The sequence below is a fragment of the Elgaria multicarinata genome, chromosome 15 (genome assembly GCF_023053635.1).
Source record: "Elgaria multicarinata webbii isolate HBS135686 ecotype San Diego chromosome 15, rElgMul1.1.pri, whole genome shotgun sequence".
NCBI lineage: Eukaryota > Metazoa > Chordata > Lepidosauria > Squamata > Anguidae > Elgaria > Elgaria multicarinata.
The window spans coordinates 32,327,811-32,335,988 of NC_086185.1; positions in this window are offsets into that span (position 1 = coordinate 32,327,811).

Consider the following 8,178-nt stretch of genomic DNA (forward strand, 5'->3'; position numbering starts at 1 on the left):
GTCAGGATCAGGCTGGGCTGTTGGCCATTGCACCCAAATTCGAACCTGCAATATATATCTTCTCCCGTTCTTGCAAGTCCCCCAGCTCTCATGCAGTATTAAATGGATCTACTATGTTAACTGATTTTCATAGATCATTTTCTTTGGGGAGAGGAGTGGGACTGCTCAAATTCCGTCGGCCGGCCGTCCATTTTCAGTCAAGGGGAGGGCTTCAGCCACTGCTGTTTATACTGGGGCAGAAGGGATGGGTCCTAGCATTTATCCAAGGGTCCGTGTTCTTTGGCTCTTAGCATGGAGAGGAGACCATCACCAGGGAATGCTACTAGCTGTAGGAGGTGGCAGTAGTAGTGGCAGGTGCAATCCACAGGTTGGACTCCTGCATCAATCCCTTGTGCTTGCCCAGTATGGGCACAGACCAGCTTGTTACTAACCACCACATCAGGACCATCAAGAGGAACTTTAGAACATGTAACAGAGTCTAAGACTGAAGAACTCTGGAGAGTTTATAGACTTAATTGTATATGATGGAGATTATATGCTCGGTGTTTGTGATTAATAGCGATGAACTGAGTGACTGAGGGTGGTTGGTAGTAGAACCCGACTATCATGCTCCTCTTATTCCTTGTCCCATTTATTTAAAGAGCCGTCCAGATGCTTCTTTACTACATTATTGTGAAGACTATTTTGGGGTGCTATTAGAGCTGTTCTCTCTGTTTTGGTGCATGAGCCTTCATCCATTGTTACCTCCAAGTTTACGTCTCCCGCCCCTGTAGGATTCAGTTTAAAGTCCTCCTGATGAAGTTTATTTATTTATTTATTTATTTATTTATTTATTTATAACATTAATATACCGCCCCATAGCCGAAGCTCTCTGGGCGGTTTACAAAAGTTAAAAACAGTAAACATTAAAAAGTATACAAAATTTAAAAACCAGCAGAAACATAAAAACCACAGTATAAAAACAACATAATAACCAACACATCTAAAGATGTAATATGGACAATGCTATTATGATGATGTAGTTGTGCCCCCTGGTGACTTTTTTGTGCTGAGAAGTTGTTACTCGCATAATTTTTGTTATTGGAAAATCTGTAATTACAGATGTGCATGTATTTTTAAACAAATTCCCCATAATGGGTGTGTGGGGGGGGTAACAGATGGACAGCAAAAGTAGATTCTGAGAGATCTTGCAGTTCACAAAGACTCATATTACAAGCCTGGAAACATAAACACCCAACATCTATCATTCAGTGGTCTGAAGATATTACTGCTCTCGCTGTATTTGAATGTATATCCTATTCACCAATCTTGTGTGAATACTTCTTTAGATATATGGACTGCTTATATTAATATATATATATATATATATATATATATATATATATATAAAACAGAAGTGTAAAATCCTTTCTTTTTCTTTTTCATTAATTTGTGTTGCAAAATGTTATTGTGAATGGAAATGCTTTTTGCTATGCTTGGTTGTAGTGGCTTCCCCAAACACACACCTTTTTATATAACTGAAATAAGTGTGTGTGGGGTGTGTGTGTGTGTGGAATAAGCAACATAGGGTCTTGTCATGGTATCTAGCAAACACTATACCAGTTTGGGAAACGGGGTCAGAGAAAAGTATCACAGTCATTGACTAGACTGGAGCCGTTGTTGGAAAAGCAAGAAGGATGTCAGAGGCCCTCATGCCTTGCTAGGTAGCCACAAGCTCTAAGCAGCCTTGCCAAAAAGCAGTCAGAGTGCAGTAACCTGAAGACCAGTAAATATTTATTAACAATGGGAAAGTAAATCACACAAGGATAAAATACAAAGAAATTCATACTTGGACTGAGGCGCAGATATGGCACAATTTAGTTTCTGCCTCTGCTTAAAGCCATTTAGACAGTCAGTAAAGAGTAAGTCCTCAGCAATGGAAAGCACAACAAAAGCTTCAGGAACACAGAACGATTATTTCATTTCGGATGTGTTTGATATATTTTTCCATCTCGACAATTTTCTCGTTAACTTGTTTTTTAATCCTATTGTTCATTCTCTCTTTCCTAAGTTTCATAAACTCTTGCACTGTTAGTTGAGACACTTCTTTCTGGAGAACAAGAAATGCACAGTTGGGGGAATGTCGCCGGTGCTCTTCCATGGGGTCATCATCGGGCTCCCATCCCTCCAACTCCTTAAAGCATATGAAACACTGGGCCACATCGGGTGCATTCTCACTAGGACAGTGAATGAATCCAGCTTCTGCCATCCGGTCGGGACTGCAGAAGCAATCAGACATGAAGAGCCATTGGGAGAAGGTGGTGATACAGTGTTCCGTCAGGTACAACTGGAGCTCCGGCGGCACTTGCACGATGGTGCCAGTAGAAGCCATGTCCGCTACCACAGATTTCAAAACACAGCGGGGAAAACAACGGCTCTGCAGGGGATCATGGGAAGTTCACTCCTAATGACCACACTAGAGGCATTCAAGAGGCAGCTGGACAAGCATCTGTCAGGCATGCTTTAGGGTGGATTCCTGCACTGAGCAGGGGGTTGGACTCGATGGCCTTGTAGGCCCCTTCCAACTCTGCTATTTGATGATTCTATGATTCTATGACCGCTAAGCATGCTGGAAAACCTGCTGTTCTTCCTGCTGTGTCCAAACACATTCTTCCCAGCCCTTGTGAGGTGCAACCCATCCCTTGCCAGCAGTCCATGTTCCAAGTAGCATAGCCCACGGCCTCAGAATCTGAATCTGTCATGCTGGCACCACCTTTGTAGCCAGTCGTTTACCTGGAGTATTTTTCTTTCCCTTTCTATTCATCTTCCAAGAACAGGAAGGATGAATGAGAAAACTATCTGGGCCCCAAAGTTCTTGAGTTCCCTTCCCAAAGTTTTGATGTCTGATGTGATATCTTTGTAGCTCCACTTGGCATTATCAAGTCTCCTCCAGGGAGACAGCATATCTGGCGAGTCCATGGGCCTTTGTGACATACTTTTAAGTTCTTAATGCTCCTCACTGTCGCCCTTTTCCAGGAGGTTTCCTCTTCATTGGCTTTCCTCACCTCAGCATTCCCCACTTCTGCTCCGACTTCCTGTTGCTCTTCCACTTCCTGTGCTTCTCTTTGCTGTTGAAGTTTCACCATTCTGTCTAAGTACTCTTCATCTTCTCTTATTCCTTGGAAGGTGGACATGTGCTGCTCAAGTCCTCTCACTTTTTCTCCCAATAGTGCAACCAGCTTGCACTGGTTGCAGGTGTATGCCATGTTGAGCTCAGGCAGGAACACAAACATTGCACACACTCTGCATGTCACCACCGCTGAAGAATCCTTTCCATCTATATTATACTGTTAGTTTTACCCTACCCTGTGCCTGTTTGCATTCTCTTCCCCTCCTTATTGTTCTACTATGATTTTATTAGATTGTAAGCCTATGCGGCAGGGTCTTGCTATTTACTGTTTTACTCTGTACAGCACCATGTACATTGATGGTGCTATATAAATTAATAATAATAATAATAATAATAATAATAATAATAATAATAATCTATAGTCTATATTCCCTTTTTGTTTCTGCCTATCCAATTGTATTGGAATAGCCTGTGCTTTGTACTGTCCTCCCTGAAGGTTAACAACAGAGTCCCCCAATACATGAGTGTGCTACAAGAAAATGTTTTTCTTTAATTAGGGACCTCCCCCTTGACCTCCCCTGCTGAACTCCTGTTTGCTTGCTCTGATTGTTCATGCTCTGGGAGCTCACTTTCTTGCGTACCTTCTAGACCAGCTAGGGCAGCTTTCTCCACTCTGCTCTGCTCAGCTAGGAGTCAAGAAATAGAATGAAACTTCCTGCCCACTCTGCTGCTGAGAGCAATCAGGCCACATAACACATCCCTGCAATAAAATCAGATTTAACATTCTCTGCACACTGCATGAGTATGGATGTAACAGCCTTCACTTAAGTGGCCTGGACAATCTGTGTATGATTTCTTGTACAAATTATTAATTTTTGTGAATTGCCCAGAGAGCTTTGGCTATTGGGTGGTATAGAAATGAAATGAAATGAATAAACAAATGAATAAATTTCTGCTACCATTGGCTGCTAGACAAAACAACGAGGATAATGCTACAAACTGCCTTGCACGCTGTGAGAGTGATGAGCCCCCAGCCCCAGCTCAGCGCCTGGAGAATTTATTTTATGTGTTTATAAATGTAAAATGCATTTATATAAACACATCTATAAATGTAAATAACAACAAACAGCAAGGGTGTCTACTCCCTACACCCCCTCTGATAACCAACATCCCCCGAGGAGGTGGTTAGGGAGGTGGGGGCACTGCCATGCCTTGTGTGGGCAGCAGGAGGCTGCTGGTGGGGTGACTTATTTCTCCATTTTTATTATTTTAAGATTCTCTCTCTCTCTCTCTCTCTCTCTCTCTCTCTCTCTCTCTCTCTCTCTGTGTGTGTGTGTGTGTGTGTGTGTGTGTGTGGCCTTAGATTGTTTGTGAAACATGTTGTCTTTTTCAGAGCTTCTTTCTATTTCTGCTCTGTGTATTATTGAGTATGTGTTTGGGAAATTATGTGAAACCTCATCTGGTGTGTCCCCGCCCCCTGTCCTGGTGGGGGAACTATGATGACAAGGAACAGAACTGTCTGTTTTGTATTTTGTTTGGTTTTAGGATATTATGAGGTTTAATTTTTTGTGTGTGCTAGAGTTTCAGCCAAAGAATTAATAGTTTAAAGGTTAAAGGTTTAGTTAGAAAGTAGAGGTCAGGTAGTTTGTAAAGAAGCTGGGAGATTATAAAATTAAACAGGAGGTCAGAGGAAGGGGGGAGTTTTTACCCAGGAAACGGAAGCTTAGGCCTTAGCTAGACCTAAGGTTTATCCCAGGATCGTCCCAGGGTTGTCCCTGCCTGCTCCTGGGATCCCCTGTGTGTCATTTACATGAACAAGGATGACCCCGGGACGATCCCGGGATAAACCTTAGGTCTAGCTAAGGCCTCTGTTTGCAGAAATGAACAAGGAACTTCCCTCCTGATTTGTTGGGGCTACGGGGAGAAAATAAAAGGAAGAAATGTTAGAACTGGGGAGCTGATAAAGTGAGCTGGACCAATGACAGCAAGTCATTGCTGGAATAAGGGAACCAATGGCTGAAGGCATCATATAAATAACTTTTAACTAACTAACTAACTAACTAACAAGCTACAGAGTGCCAGTTGGCAGCCTCATAGCAATCTATGTCCAGATCTATACCAAGCAGGCTATGAAACTTTGAACATGGTTTGAAAAGTGTATATGGAGCGTGACCAGGGGCCCAACAGTTGTCACTACTGTTATAAACTACTAATCAATGGTTCTGAGCAATTTGAGAGATGATGGAATGTTTGTGCATCAGCTGAAAGAGAGAGAGAGAGAGAGAGAGAGCGCAAATCAGCAGGTGGGGGAGTGAATAAAATTGCTTGCCCATACCCCTGACAGCTTTTAGGAAGTATGGGTGTGTGTGTGAAGAGATTAGGGTTGGGTGGATGTGTGCTGTGATGTTAAAATTTGCCCCTGCATTGTGCAGAGATGTCTCAAAAAGAAGAAACGTGCGTTTTCCTCTTTCCCACATTCCAGAACAGTTCCCTCACTCACCACTGCTATATATAGCTATAAAATACTCAGGTCCGAACCTGGCAGCCCAATTAGGGAAGGCCTCATGGCTGAGGAATACCCTGCATTCGTGGAGCTCCCATCCCTCCACAGGTCTTGAACTAGGCTATGAGGCTCCTTTTCCAGGCTGTCTGGAACCTAAATGAAGTACTCTCCTGAGCTGATGGGGACCCACTTGTTTGTTTTAATGCTAAAGTTGCAAAAATTGTGCAATGTTACACACCCTTCTCCTCCTCCTCCTCCTCCTCCTTTTTTTTCTTCTTCTTCTTCTTCTTCTTCTTCTTCTTCTTCTTCTTCTTCTTCTTCTTCTTCTCATTATTATTATTATTATTATTATTATTATTATTATTATTATATAGGTGGCAACACTACTGTGCTCAAAGGATCGTACATTTCACACTCCGCTTGCTCTTGCTGTTTGTTAGTGACGTCCATCCAGATTTTGTGAGATCCATCCTTCATCTGTTTAATAGATTGTGCAATGGATTTATTTCCCCCCCATTATGAGGCAAAAATATGCAAATAATTCTGTAAGAAAGTTTGCAACAATTTACATAATTTGTTAGTATATAATATTTAGTGTATATTTAGCATAGCATATGTCTCAGCAGAAATGTGTGTTTTCCTATGAATTAATTTGTGTAAATTTTGAGAAAATAAAATAAATAAATAAACCTGGAAGTCCGCAGATTCCACACAGCCTGGGGAGGCTGTCTTCAGGGGATTCTGCAGATCGGATTCTTAAAACTCCAAACTCATTTTAGTCCAACTGAAATTTCCCAAGGGTCTTTACTTGCAGTTTAGTTGAGCAACTTCCACATGGGGAATAATTGTTTTGCTCGGTGGAGCAGACTGAAGCCCTCTCCAGGCAACTAAAAGTGTGGTTGGGGACTGTTTCTGGTCCCACCTCCGATGTCTACACATGGACTGTGGATGTCTGAGAAGGTGAAGCCTCTCTGTGTTTACTTCCCAAGGAAGCCTCCACGTGTAGAGGTCTAAGCTTGCAGGCTTCCCCTGCTCAGATGTTCTTAATGCACTGATCTCAGGGAGGCTGGGGGCTGGGGAGCCATGCAATCTTGAGCATGGGTTCAATGCTCATAGAATCATAGAAAAGCAGAGTTGGAAGGGGCCTACAAGGCCATCAAGTCCAACCCCCTGCTCAATGCAGGAATCCACCCTAAAGCATCCCTGACAGATGCTTGTCCAGCTGCCTCTTGAATGCCTCTAGTGTGGGAGAGCCCACAACCTCCCTAGGTAACTGATTCCATTGTTGTACTGCTCTAACAGTCAGGAAGTTTTTCCTGATGTTCAGCTGGAATCTGGCTTCCTTTAACTTGAGCCCGTTATTCCGTGTCCTGCACTCTGGGAGGATCAAGAAGAGATCCTGGCCCTCCTCTGTGTGACAACCTTTTAAGTATTTGAAGAGTGCTATCATGTCTCCCCTCTATCTTCTCTTCTCCAGGCTAAACATGCCCGGTTCTTTCAGTCTCTCTTCATAGGGCTTTGTTTCCAGACCCCATGATCATCCTGGTTGCCCTCCTCTGAACACGCTCCAGCTTGTCTGCGTCCTTCTTGAATTGTGGAGCCCAGAACTGGACGCAATACTCTAGATGAGGCCTAACCCGGGCCGAATAGAGAGGAACCAGTACCTCACGTGATTTGGAAGCTCTACTTCTATTAATGCAGCCCAAAACAGCATTTGCCTTTCTTGCAGACATATCGCACTGTTGGCTCATATTCAGCTTGCGATCTACAACAATGACCCCACTGCCCTTTGTGTGATGAGCTGTGGAAGCTTTAACTGCTGAGCTTTACTCGTCTTAGTGCTGCTGGCAGGGTGGCTGCTGATTGGACAGCTGCAGATGGATATTATTGTGGGACTGTCGGGACCACAAGGCCTTGGTGCTCATCCAGGAAAGCAATGAAGAAGATGTTAGCAATGGGCAGGCAGTGCTCCCCCAGTCACTCCTTGTGGCAAAGGCAAAGCTGCTAAACACCTCCTGTTATGTTTTGGGGCCAAACATGCCTTTGCTGAGTGTGCTTTGCCCTCTGATTTTTAAAAAGTAATTCAAGAGTGTGTGGGGACTTGGGGGCATGGGTCAAAGCGCATGTGTTCCACCCCCTCATCCTTCTAGCTCTTCTACTGTACAGCTTGGTCAGGGTTTCATCCTCAAGGGCAGATGAAAGAAGAAGGCATTAATTATTACATGGCCATCTAAGGCTTTCCTTTTGGCAGCTGTTGTGGCATGATTTGCCAAGAGTTCCAAGGAGGAGCTAAAGGTGGTTTCTCAGGAAACTCCAGGCCTTTCCATGGGCACTGCTTTTTGTTCCTTCTGGGAGCTCAAGAGTGGACCTGCATTTATGAGAGATTCTTCACTAGGGCAGGATCTACACAACTGCTTTAAACCATTTTATAACAGTAGTGACAACTGTTGGGGCCCAGGAAACACTCCATAGACAGTTTTCAAACTGTTTTCAAAGTGTCCTATCCTCCTTGGTGTAGATGTGGATGACCCAGAGGACAATTCCCAAGCTGAATTACATATGTGGA